Source organism: Theropithecus gelada, chromosome 6 (genome assembly GCF_003255815.1).
Source record: "Theropithecus gelada isolate Dixy chromosome 6, Tgel_1.0, whole genome shotgun sequence".
Classification (NCBI taxonomy): domain Eukaryota; kingdom Metazoa; phylum Chordata; class Mammalia; order Primates; family Cercopithecidae; genus Theropithecus; species Theropithecus gelada.
This window is the reverse complement of record NC_037673.1, coordinates 123,233,036-123,246,774: the sequence shown is the minus strand read 5'-3', so window position 1 is coordinate 123,246,774 and position 13,739 is coordinate 123,233,036. Positions and strand designations below refer to the sequence as shown.

The following is a 13,739-nucleotide window of genomic DNA, read 5'->3' as shown; positions in this document are numbered from 1 at the left end:
ATTTACCACTTTTAGAAGCCCAAACTCTTTCCTCTGTCTGGTCACTTCTCTACCACTTATTGCTTTTCATTAAAATGGTATATAGCCGGCACGGTGGCTCACGCGTGTAATCCCAGCATTTTGGGAGGCAGAGGTGGGCGGTTCATGAGGTCAGGAGATCGAGACCATCCTGGCTAACACGGTGAAACCCCATCTCTACTAAAAATACAGAAAATTAGCCAGGCATGGTGGTAGGCGCCTGTAGTCCCAGCTACATGGGAGGCTGAGGCAGGAGAATGGTGTGAACCTGGGAGGCGGAGCTTGCAGTGAGCCAAGATCGCGCCATTGCACTCCAGCCTGGGTTGACAGAGCAAGACTACGTCTCAAAACAAATAACATAAAATAAAATGGTATATAAGCCCTTAGGTCTAACTACCTCTCTGGATTTGCACTTTATTTCTGTAAAGTCCCTGTGCACATAAAAATATTAACATTAATAAATGCTATGATTTGAATATTTATCCCATCCAAAACTCATGTTGAAATTTAATTTTCAGGCTGGGTGTGGTGGCTGACGCCTGTAAACCCAGCACTTTGGGAGGCTGAGGCAGGTGGACCATCTGGGGTCAGGAATTCAATACCAACCTGGCCAACATGGTGAAACCCAATCTTTAGTAAAAATACAAAAATTAGCTGGGCATGATGGTGCACACCTATAATCCCAGTTACTCTGGAGGCCAAGGCAGGAGAATCGCTTGAACCTGGGAGGCAGAGGTTGCAGTGAGCCAAGACTGCGCCACTGCACTCCAGCCCGGACGACAGAGGGAGACTCCATCTCAAAAAAATTTTAAAAAAGAAAAGAAATTCAATTTTCAATGTGATAATGTTACCGGGGAGGGGAGGCTTTTAAGAGGTGAATAATGAATTAATGGGATAGTGTGGGACTGGTGGCTTTATAAGAAGAGGAAGAAAGATCTGAGCTAGCGGCCGGGCGCGGTGGCTCAAGCCTGTAATCCCAGCACTTTGGGAGGCCGAGACGGGCGGATCACGAGTTCAGGAGATCGAGACCATCCTGGCTAACACGGTGAAACCCCGTCTCTACTAAAATACAAAAAAAATTAGCCGGGCGAGGTGGCAGCGCCTGTAGTCCCAGCTACTCGGGAGGCTGAGGCAGGAGAATGGCGTGAACCCGGGAGGCGGGGCTTGCAGTGAGCTGAGATCCAGCCACTGCACTCCAGCCTGGGCAACAGAGCCGGACTCCGTCTCAAAAAAAAAAAAAAAAAAAAAAAAAATCTGAGCTAGCATACCTAGCATACCTAGCCCCATCACCATGCAATGCCCTACACTGCCTTGTCACACTGTAGAGAGTCTCCACCAGCAAGAAGGCCCTCACCAAGTGCAGCCCTCTGACCTTGGACTTCTCAGCTTTTATAACTTTTTTGTCAGCCGAGCATGGTGGCTCACGGCTGTAACCCCAGCACTTTGGGAGCCCGAGGTAGGTGGATCACCCTGATCATGAGGTCAGGAGTTCGAGACCAGCCTGGCCAACATGGCGAAACCCCGTCTCTACTAAAAATACAAAAATTAGCTGGGCATGGTGGCACACACCTGTAGTCCCAGCTGCTCAGGAGGCTGAGGCAGGAGAATCGCTTGAACCCGGGAGGCAGAGGTTGCAGTGAGCCAAGATCGTGCCAGTGCACTCCAGCCTGGGCAACAAAATGAGACTCCATCTCAAAAAGAAAAACAAAAAATATTTTTTGTCTATATGTTATCCAGTTTCTAATATTCTGCTCTAAGCAACAAAAAACAAAGAGAAGTAACATATACCTTTGCTACTGTTAATGTCTTTTGTGAGTTTAATTTGCAGGCCTCACTTACTAAACCGACGAGGAAAGGTTTTGTTTTGTTTTGTTTTGTTTTTCTCCCTTACAGCCTAACAGAAAACAAAACAAAACAAAACAAAAAACTTCTCCAATAAAATAGTGCACTTGAAGAAAGAGTTACTGTTTTTGGCAAGTGTTCGCTAAAGGGTTAACTCAGCATCTCCCCTTCCCAGGAGTCTTGTGTGGGATGAGAGAGGAGAGGACTGATTACATTCTTTCTCCACATAAACTTTCACCCACCCTCCTTCTGAAAATAACTCTTTATCTAGAACTTAAGTGGGATGGGGTCTAATGGAATTTCATGTGTGAAATTTTTATTTTTTTAATATGAGAACAAGAAACAACAAACTAGTGCAGCAAATGCCACTAAATTGTACACTTAAAAATGGTTAATGGTTCATTTTATTTCTGTGAATTTTACCTCAATACAAAAAAATGAGTAAAACTACCTTAATTTGGGATCTCTGAAAATCTTTCCTGGTCATGAAATTTGTCCATCCTGTTTTGGGTTTGTAAAGGGCTGGATCAAAACTGAAAAGAATTTAGCCCTGTGAAGATGCCTTGGACACAAAGTTTGAGGTGTGGTCCCAGCTCTGCTTCATCTTGGGGATCCTTTACTCTTTACTCTCACTACGCCTCCATTTCTTTTCTTTTTTTTTTTTTTTGTTTTTGAGACAGTCTCTCACTCTGTCACCCAGGCTGGAGTGCAGTGGCACGATCTCTGCTCACTGCAAGCACCGCCTCCTGTGTTCACGCCATTCTCCTGCCTCAGCCTCCCGAGTAGCTGGGACTACAGGCGCCTGCCACCAGGCCTGGCTAATATTTTGTATTTTTAGTAGAGATGGGGTTTCACCGTGTTAGCCAGGATGGTCTTGATCTCCTGACCTCATGATCCGCCTGCCTCGGCCTCCCAAAGTGCTGGGATTACAGGCTTGAGCCACCGCGCCTGGCACTGCGCCTCCATTTCTATTATGAAATAGCAGATTTGAATATCGGATCTCTTCCAGATGTAAACTGTTTGATTTAGAATCAAGAGGTGATTTACATCTTTATTGTTATCTTTCAGTAGGGTTCCTTCTACGTTGCATTATTCCGTAAGGCTAGAGACTGTGATCTGATATAAGCATTGAAACCCAAGCAAATCATTTTCACTGGTGTCTCTTCTTATTTATTTATTTATTTATTTATTTATTTTGGCATTCAGGCTCTTTAATGTCTGAGGATGGGGGGAAGAAATCAATGGTGAGGCTTCTCTGGGAAATTCTGCAGGCCTTGTAGTTCTCTAAGTCCCTCTAGCAACATGTGGATATGGGCTTTCATATTCATGGAGTCCCTGGTGAGGCTGTTGCTGAGCTCTGTGAGGAGAGAGCTCTTACGATCAATGAACTTGAGAGCTTCTGCCGGTGTCAACTCCAGGAAAAAACCATATCCCAGGGCCACATAGATGCATGAAGTATCTGGGACCACCGTGTCAGTGAAGAAGTTACAGCCAAATCTACCTGCATATATAACTCTGAGTGCTTAGCTTCCTGGAGTCGCTCAATGACGTTTCTCAGTTGAAGGTATTTGGCCAGCTGCTCATGTATCTTGTCTCGATGGTCCAGCACCTTTCGCAAGTCCCGCTGCAGCATGTCACTGATGAAGGTCTTATGGCGCAGCACTGTCTCCCTCGTGGCCTCCACTGCCCACCACTTAGGGGGCGTTGCCATGATGGGCTCCTCAGGGCCGCCAGCAATAAGCTGGTGTCTCCTTACCTAGGTACTCATTCATCCAGAAAATCCAAACAAACAAACACGAAACAAAAAGGCCAGACACTGTGGCTCACATCTATAATCCCAGCCCTTTGGGAGGCAGAAATGGGTGGACGGATCGCCTGAGCTCCAGACCAACCTTGGCAACATGGCGAAACCCTCTCTCTACAAAATAAACAAAAATTAGCCAAATGTCGTGGTGCACGCCTGTAGTCCCAGGTACAGGGGAGGCTGAGAAGCAAGGATCCCTTGAGCCCAGGGGTCTGAGGCTGCAGTGAGCTGTGACTGCACCACTGGATTCTAGCAGGGGTGACAGAGTAAGACCCTGTCTCAAAAAACAAACAAACACAACACAAAATGAAAACAGTAACAATTTAACATATTCCAAGATGCAAAACTAAATAAAACCCAATTCTATCCCCAAGAAGTTTGCAGTCCACTGATCATTACGTAACTACAGTTGGCCCTTCCTCTCTGTGAGTTCAGCATTCATGAATTCAACCAACTACGGATTGACAATATTTGGAAAATGCTTTGGCATGGTGGCTCACAGCTGTAATCTCAGCATTTTGGGAGGCTGAGATGGGTGGATGACTTGAGCCCAGGAGTTCAAGACCAGCCTGGGCAACGTGGCAAAAGCCCATGTCTACAAAAAATACAATAATTAGCTAGGAATGGTGGTGCATGCCTGTAGCTCCAGCTACTCAGCTACTGGGAGGCTGAGGTGAATCCCTTGAGCCTGGTAGGTTGAGGCTGCAGTGAGCTGAGATCATGTTACTGCACTCCAGCCCAACAGAGCCAGATTCTGTTTCAAAAAAAAAAAAAAGAAAGAAAACAATATTCATCTGTTTTGAACATGTACAGATTTCTTTCTTATTATTCTGTAAACAATACAGCATAACAACCATTTATATAGTATTTACATTGTATTAGGTATTATATGTAATCCAGAGGTGATTTAAAGTATATGGGAGGATATGGATAGGTTATAAATATGTCACCATTTTGTATCAGGGACTTCAGCAGCCTTGGATTTTGGTATCTACGGGGCTCCTAGAACCAATCCCCCAGGAATGCCAAGGAAAAACTGTATTTACATAAACACAAATCACCAGTGCCCAGGAACGGCTTGGTTAGCAGTAAGGGGAAAGCACTATAGGTCTCCAATAGTTCGTGTAAATCAACTTCACCCAGGGAGCTGGGAAAGCGGGTGAATCTGAGGATGGAGAGGCTGGGGAAGCACCAGCCAGGCAGAGAACACAGGTAAAGGTGGGGTTAGGGCAGATGAGAATGTGAGCTGGAGTCAATATACACTATTATTCCTACCACGAAGATGAAGAACTCAGGCCTGGCATCTGAAACATGTGGCTCCCTATAGAGTCTTACTTATAGAGAGAAAAATAGAATTATCTTACAGTGGAGAAAACTGGCAAACACATCCTTATCCTGAGATCAAAGTTAGAAATCACCAGATGAGAAGAAATTGACGTCATGTGCTTACTGGATATAATGCACTGAGAATTCTGTGAAGTTTCTGCCAAAAATACCTCCACTGAATTTAGTCATAAGGCTTCAGCCAAACCCAAACTTGAAGAACACTCTACAAAATAAATGACCAGTATTTTTCAAAAATATTAATGTCGGCCAGGTGTAGCGGCTTATGCCTGTAATCCCAGCACTTTGGGAAGCTAAGGTGGGAGAATTGTTTAAGGCCAGGAGTTGGAGACCAGCCTGGGCAACATAGCAAGACCCCATATCTATTAAAAAAATTAATGTCATGGCCGGGCGCGGTGGCTCAAGCCTGTAATCCTAGTACTTTGGGAGGCCGAGACGGGCGGATCACGAGGTCAGGAGATCGAGACCATCCTGGCTAACATGGTGAAACCTCATTTCTACTAAAAAATACAAAAAAAAAAAAAAACTAGCTGGGCGCAGTGGCAGGCGCCTGTAGTCCCAGCTACTCAGGAGGCTGAGGCAGGAGAATGGCATAAACCGGGGAAGTGGAGCTTGCAGTGAGCTGAGATCTGGCCACTGCACTCCAGCCTGGGCAACAGAGCGAGACTCCGTCTCAAAAAAAAAAAAAATTAATGTCACAAAAGAAAAAAAAGAAATTGATTGTTTCCAATTAAACACAACTAAAGAGACATATTCACTGAACACAATACATGATGCAGGATTTATTTTGCCATAAAGAACATTATTTGGACAACTGGAAGGATCTGAATAAGATCTATTATTATCGGGGGAAACCCCACCCCCGATATTCAGTGTGGGTTCTTTTCTATTTCCCTAAGTGTCAGCTGGTCTGAGAAATAAAGGGAAAGAATACAAGAGAGAGAAATTTTAAAGCTGGGTATCCAGGGGAGACATCACATGTTGGCAGGTTCCGTGATTTCCCTGAGCCATAAAACCAGCAAGTATTTATTAGTGATTTTCAAAAGGGGAGGGAGTGCACGAATAGGGTGTGGGTCACAGAGATCACATGCTTCACAAGGTAATAAAATATCACAAAGCAAATGGAGGCAGGGCGAGATCACAGGACCACAGGACAGGGCGAAATAAAAATTGCTAATGAAGTTTTGGGCACACATTGTCATTTATAACATCTTATCAGGAGACAGGGTTTGAGAACAGACAACCTGTCTGACCAAAATTTATTAGGCGGGAATTTCCTCATCCTAATAAGCCTGGGAGCGCTACAGGAGACCCGGGGCTTATTTCATCCCTTTGGCTTTGACCATAAACGACAGCCACCCCCAAAGAGGCCATTTCAGAGGCCTACCCTCAGGGGCCATTCTCTTTCTCAGGGATGTTCCTTGCTGAGAAAAATAATTCAGTGATATTTCTCCTATTTGCTTTTGAAAGAAGAGAAATATGGCTCTTTTCCGCCCGGCTCACTGGCAGTCATAGTTTAAGATTAGCTCCCTTGTTCCCTGAACATTGCTGTTATCCTGTTCTTTTTTCAAGGTGCCCAGATTTCTTTTTTTTTTTTTTTTTTTGAGACGGAGTCTCGCTCTGTCTCCCAGGCTGGAGCGCAGTGGCGCGATCTCGGCTCACTGCAAGCTCCGCCCCCTGGGTTCACGCCATTCTCCCGCCTCAGCCTCCCAAGTAGCTGGGACTACAGGCACCCGCTACCACGCCCGGCTAATTTTTTGTATTTTTAGTAGAGACGGGGTTTCACCGTGTTAGCCAGGATAGTCTCGATCTCCTGACCTCGTGATCCACCCGCCTCGGCCTCCCAAAGTGCTGGGATTACAGGCTTGAGCCACCGCGCCCGGCCCAGATTTCATATTGTTCAAACACACATGCTCTACAAACAATTTGTGCAGTTAACGCAATCATCACAGGGTCCTGAGGTGACATATATCCTCCTCAGTTTATAAAGATGATAGGATTAAGAGATTAAAGTAAAGACAGACATAGGAAATCACAAGGGTATTGATTGGGGAAGTGATAAGTGTCCATGAAATCTTCACAATTTATGTTATTCTGCCAGTGGCTTCAGCTGGTCCCTCCATTCAGGGTCCCTGACTTCCCACAACATCTTATCAATAATAATATTGTATCGATCATTTCCTGACTTTCTGGTTATGTAAGAGAATGCCCTTATCTTTAGGAAATAGTATTAAGAGGTAAAGCCTAAAAAATTTAAAAGGTTGGACATGGTGGCTCACACCTGTATTGGAGCACTTTGGGGGGCCAAGGAGGGAGGATTGCTTGAGGCCAGTTCAAGATTAGCTTAGTCAACATAGTAAGACCCCTTCTTAAAACAAAATGACGCGGTGGCTCAAGCCTGTAATCCCAGCACTTTGGGAGGCCGAGACGGGCGGATCACAAGGTCAGGAGATCGAGACCATCCTGGCTAACATGGTGAAACCCCGTCTCTACTAAAAATACAAAAAACTAGCCGGGCGAGGTGGTGGGCGCCTGTAGTCCCAGCTACTCGGGAGGCTGAGGCAGGAGAATGGCATAAACCCGGGAGGCAGAGCTTGCAGTGAGCTGAGATCCGGCCACTGCACTCCAGCCTGGGCGACAGAGCGAGACTCCGTCTCAAAAAAAAAAAAAAAAAAAAAAAAAGAAACAAAACAAAACAAAATTTTTTTTTGAGATGAAGTCTCATTCTGTGGCCCAGGCTGGAGTGCAGTGGCGTGATCTCGGCAAGCTCCACTTCCTGGGTTCACGCCATTCTCCTGCCTCAGTCTCCCAAGTAGCTGGAGCTACAGGTGCCCGCCACCACACCCAGCTAATTTTTTTGTATTTTTAGTAGAGATGGAGTTTCACCACGTTAGCCAGGATGGTCTCAATCTCCTGACCTCATGATCTGCCCACCTTGGCCTCCCAAAAAGCTGGGATTACAGGTGTGAGCCACTGTGCCCAGCCTTTTGGTTTTTTTTTTTTTTTTTTGAGACAGAGTCTCGCTCTGTCACCAGGCTGGAGTACAGTGGTATGATCTCAGCTCACTGCAACCTCCACCTTCCAGGTTCAAGCGATTCTCCTGCCTCAGCCTCCCAAATAGCTGGGACTACAGGCGTGTGCCACCATGCCTAGCTAATTTTTGTATTTTTATTACAGACAGGGTTTCACCATGTTGGTCAGGCTGGTCTTGAACTCCAGACCTCAAATGATCTGCCCACCTTGGCCTCCCAAAGTGCTGGGATTACAGGCATGAGCCACCGAGCCCAGCCTAATTTTTTTTTTTAAGGAGAAAAAAAAATTCCTTCATCACAGAACATTCTGTTTTAGAAAATACTCCAGCACTGATTCCATTCCTATGGCTTTTGTGCCTTGTCCCCTGGATTCCTCCTGCCAGAGCAGACTGCACAGCAGGTGTGCCCACTCCAGGCCCAAGGTGTGGCCAAAGCACAACTGGGTTTCTCTTGGGAGCAGTTAGGCATGTGGACTTGAGTGCACCTGTGTGTATGCAAGGCCCTTCATAGTGCCTGACAAATCCAGTGGTGGGGAGAAAAAAGGGCCAGCAGTGAGCTGAGGCATTGGGGCCAGGGTCCAGCTCTCCAACACTGTCACATTAAGATGCAGAATTCTGACCTCCCAAGTACTTGGGAGGTATAACCGTTAAGGCAAGAAGACAGACATATAGATATATGTCAAAAACATATATATATAGAGAGAGAGACTGAGTTTCACTCTTGTGGCCCAGGCTGGAGTACAATGGCGCGATCTTGGCTCACTGCAACTTCTGCCTCCCGAGTTCAAGCAATTCTCCTGCCTCAGCCTCCTGAGTAGCTGGGATTACAGGTGCATGACATCTTGCCTGGCTAATTTTTCTATTTTTAGTAGAGGTAGGGTTTCATCATATTGGTCAGGCTGGTCTCAAACTCCTGACTTCAGGTGATCAGTCTACCTTGGCCTCCCAAATCGCTGGGATTACAGGTATGAGCCACTGTGCCTGGTCTTTTTCTTTTCTTTTTTTTTTTTTTTGAGACAGAGTTTCGCTTTTGTTGCCCAGGCTGAAGTGCAATGGCGTGATCTCGGCTCACTTCAACCTCCGTCTCCCAGGTTCAAGAGATTCTCCTGCCTCAGCCTCTCAAGTAGCTGGGATTACAGACATGCGCCACTATGCCCAGCTAATTTTGTATTTTTAGTAGAGACAGGGTTTCTCCATGTTGGTCAGGCTGGTCTCAAACTCCTGACCTCAGGAGATCCACCCTCCTCGGCCTCCCAAATTGCTGGGATTACAGGCATGAGCCACGGCATCTGGCCTGACAGACATATTTTATTTAACAGTTTGTTGGCTTAACTGGTAACTTTTAAATATTTTGACATATGGTATGTGGGATCTCCATTTATCCTTCAGTTCCAAGCCCACTATTGTTATGGGTGGGTGCTTCACAGCCTGTGAAAGAGTGTAATAACAATTCTCTACTGGAAAGCAACCAATCTTTTTGCTGGTTGAACCTGAAAACACTTGTACTATGTAAAACATTTCTTTTGCCATTGGGTTGCCTTTAGTACTCACAGGTACATCATGAGTGGTCACAGTATACCATGAGAGAGACACTCTCCCTGGTCTGTTTTCTTTTCCCAGTTTTTACCCATTTCTTCTCCCTTATAAACCCCAGGCTCCAACCTGTTTTTTTTTTTTTGTTTTTTTTTTTTTGAGACGGAGTCTGGCTCTGTTGCCCAGGCTGGAGTGCAGTGGCCGGATCTCAGCTCACTGCAAGCCCTGCCTCCCGGGTTCACGCCATTCTCCTGCCTCAGCCTCCCGAGTAGCTGGGAGTACAGGCGCCCGCCACCTCGCCCGGCTAATATTTTTTGTATTTTAGTAGAGACGGGGTTTCACCGTGTTAGCCAGGATGGTCTCGATCTCCTGAACTCGTGATCCGCCCGTCTCGGCCTCCCAAAGTGCTGGGATTACAGGCTTGAGCCACCGCGCCCGGCCTCCAACCTGTTGACATACACCACACAATAAGGGTCCTTGACACAGTGGCCCCTGGTTCCATTCTGGAAGGACGTCAGGCCTGAACATTCAGGTTTATCTGCAGCATCTACAAGCAGAAAACAAAACTTTCTCTTGCTAAAATTGTTTGCCTTTGATGGCATAAATTCTGGGGCCTTATGTTAAAAATTTGGGGGTGGAGGGTGTTACATAGGAAAGAGAAAAAATCCCTTTCTTTCACATTTGGTTATTAAAACTTAAAAACTTTTCATTATCTTTATGCAATTGACGTTTTATAAGTACCTGGTATCAAAAGAGTGAACAGATAACCTGCGGATTGGGAGAAAACATTTGCAAGCTGTGACTCCAACAGGGGACTAATATCCAGAATTTACAAAGGACTCAACAGAAAACCACAAACAATTTATTTAAAAAGTATATAAATAGGCTGGGCGTGGTGGCTCACGCCTGTAATCCCAGCACTTTGGGAGGCTGAGGTGGGCAGATCACAAGGTCAGGAGTTCGAGACCAGCCTGGCCAATATGGTGAAACCCCCGTCTCTATTAAATGGGGGGTGAAACCCCCGTCTCTATACAAAAATTAGCTGAGCATGGTGGTGGGCGCCTGTAGTCCCAGCTACTCGGGAGGCTAAGGCAGGAGAATAGCTTGAACCCAGGAGCTGGAGGTTGCATTGAGCTGAGATGGCGCCACTGCACTCCAGCCTGGGCAACAGAACAAGACAAGACTCCATCTCTAAATAAAAAAATAGATAAGTAAATAAATAAATATCAGGGCCCTTTCCTCTCAGATATCCCTCTCCCTACATAGAGAGCTGTTTCTCTTTCTCTTCCCTTCCGCCTACTAAACCTCTGCTCCTAAACTCCTTGTGTGTGTCTGTGTCCTAAACTTTCCTAGTGGGAGACGATGAACCCCACGGTATATGCCCCAGACAACTAGCCACTTCTCACTTATAAGTGGGAGCTAATCCCAGCTACTCTGGAGGCTAGGCAGAAGAATCGTTTGAACCTGGGAAGTGGAGGTTGCAGTGAGCCGAGATCATGCCACTGCACTCCAGCCTGGGCTACAGAGCGAGACTCCATCTCAAAAGCAAAAAACAAAAAAACAAAACAAGTAAGTGGCGGCTAAATAATGTGTATACATGGACATAGAGTGTGGGATACTACACATGGGAGAGTTGGAAGACTGTGAGGATGGGAGAGGGAGGAATGATGAGAAGTTACTTAATGGGTACAAGTGACACTATTCGGGTGATGGTTACATTAAAAGTCCAGAAAATATATCCATGTAGCAAAACCTCACTTGTATCCCTTGAGTTGGAAAGTTGGAAGACTGGGAGGGTAGGAGAGGCAGGAAGGATGAGAAGTTACTTAATGGGTATAAGTTACACTATTCGGGTGATGGTTATATTAAAAGGCCAGACAATATACCCATGTAGCAAAACCTCACTTGTATCCCTTGAGTTTATACAAAAAAAGGAAAGGGGTCTCTCCTTGCGGCGCTGCACGAGAGCAGAGTACAAGGCTGTGGCGCAGAGAGTCACGGCGGGACAAACCTTTAGAAAGTTTCTTCCACTCTGACCGAGTATTGGTTGAAAGGAGTACTGCCGAAACTGTAACCAATGGAGGCATCATGCTTCCAGAGAAATCTCAAGGAAAGGTACTGCAAGCAACAGTAGTCGCTATTGGACTGGGTTCTAAAGGAAAGGGGAGAGATTCATCCAGTTAGCATGAAAGTTGAAGATAAAGTTCTTTTCCCAGAATATGGAGGCATCAAAGTAGGTGTAGGTGACAAGGCTTTTTTTTTTTTTTTTTTTTTTTTTTTTTGAGGCAATCTCGCTCTGTCACCCAGGCTGGAGTGCAGTGGCGCGATCTCGACTCACTGCCACTTCTGTCTCCCGGTTTCAAGCGATTCTCCTGCCTCAGCCTCACGAGTAGCTGGGATTACAGGCACCTGCCACCACGCCCAGTTAATTGTTTTTGTATTTTTAGTAGAGACAAGGTTTCACCATGTTTGTCGGCCAGGCTGGTCTTGAATTCCTGACCTCAGGTGATTCGCCCGCCTCAGCCTCCCAAAGTACTAGGATTACAGGCGTGAGCCACTGTGCCCAGCCAGATTATTTCTTATTTAGAGATGGTGACATTCCTTTTTTTTTTTTTTTTTTTGAGGTGGAGTCTCGGTCTGTCGCCCGGGCTGGAGTGCAGTGGCGCTATCTCGGCTCACTGCAAGCTCCACCTCCCAGGTTCATGCCATTCTCCTGCCTCAGCCTCCTGAGTAGCTGGGACTACAGGCGCCTACCACCACGCCTGGCTAATTTTTTGTATTTTTAGTAGAGATGGGGTTTCACCGTGTTAGCCAGGATGGTCTTGATCTCCTGATCTCATGACCCACCTGCCTCGTCCTCCCAAAGTGCTGGGATTACAGGCGTGAGCCACCATACCTGGCCGAGATGGTGACATTCTTGGAAAACATGTAGACTGAAATAAGTCACTACTGAAATGGCATCAATGTGAAGCTGCCTATTCCACTGAAGTTCTGAAATCTTTCATCATGTAAATACTTTCTATATCTCTTATAATAAACTAATGATAACTAATGGAAAAAAAAGGAAAAAATGTGGTGGAAAATAATTGAAAACATACAGAGATTGCAAATTTTCTTTTTTTTAAGAGATAGGGTTTTGCTCTGTTGCCCAGGCTGGAGTGTAGTGGTGATCATGACTCACTGCAGCCTTGACCTCCTGAACTCAAGTAACCTCCCAACTCAGCCTCCCAAGTACCTGGGATCACACAGGTGTGCACCATCATGCCCAGCTAAGTTGCTTTTATTTTTTGTAGAGATGGGGGGCAGGTCTCTCTATGTTGCCCAGGCTGGTCTTGAACCCCTGGGCCTCCTCCCACCTCAGTCTCCCAAAGTGCTGGAATTACAGGCATTAGCCACCATGCCCAACTGTAAGCTTTGTGTATGTATGTGTGTGTGTGGAGGAGGAGGGTGAGGTGGGGTGGTAGGTGGGACAGAGTCTTGCTCTGTAGCCCAGGCTGGAGTACAGTGGCATGATCTCAGCTCACTGCAACCTCCGCCTCCTGGGTTCAAGCAATTCTCCTGCTTCAGCCTCCCAAGTAGCTGGGATTACAGGCTCACATGCCCCACCTTTTTTTTTTTTTTTTTTTTTGTAGTTTTACTAGAGACGGGGTTTCACTATTTTGGCCAGGCTGGTCTTGAACTCCTGACCTCAGGTGATCCACCTGTCCTCCAACTGTAAGGTTTTTTTGTTTGTTTGTTTGTTTGTTTTTTTGAGATGGAGCAACCTCAGGATCTGGGCTCATCGCAACCTTCACCTCCCAGATTCAAGCGATTCTCCTGCCTCACCCTCCTCAGTAGCTGGGATTATAGGCATGTACCAGCACTCCTGGCTAATTTTGTATTTTTAGAAGAGACGGAGTTTCTCCATGTTGGTCAGGCTGGTCTCAAACTCCTGACCTCAGGTGATCTGCCCGCCTCGGCCTCCCAAAGTGTTGAGATTACAGACGTGAGCCACCGCACCTGGTCAATAAAAGGTATTTTAAAGAAATCTAGGCTCGGTGGCTCACGTCTGTAATCCCAGCACTTTGGGAGGCCGAGGCGGGCAGATCACCAGATCAAGAGATACAGCCCATGCTGGCCAACATGGTGAAATCCCGTCCCTACTGAAAATATGAAAATTAGCCGGGC

The 13,739-nt window shown here is 46.2% G+C and overlaps 2 pseudogenes across 1 annotated transcript; one reads left to right on the top strand and one right to left on the bottom strand.

Annotated features, from left to right (window-relative positions):
- Positions 1–3,057: 3,057 nt before the first annotated feature.
- Positions 3,058–3,595, bottom strand: LOC112626433 (annotated as a pseudogene). The gene has a single exon (XR_003119888.1). The product of XR_003119888.1 is annotated as a protein UXT pseudogene (transcript).
- Positions 3,596–9,619: 6,024 nt separating this feature from the next.
- On the top strand, positions 9,620–12,509 carry LOC112627069 (annotated as a pseudogene).
- The last annotated feature ends 1,230 nt before the right edge of the window (positions 12,510–13,739 follow it).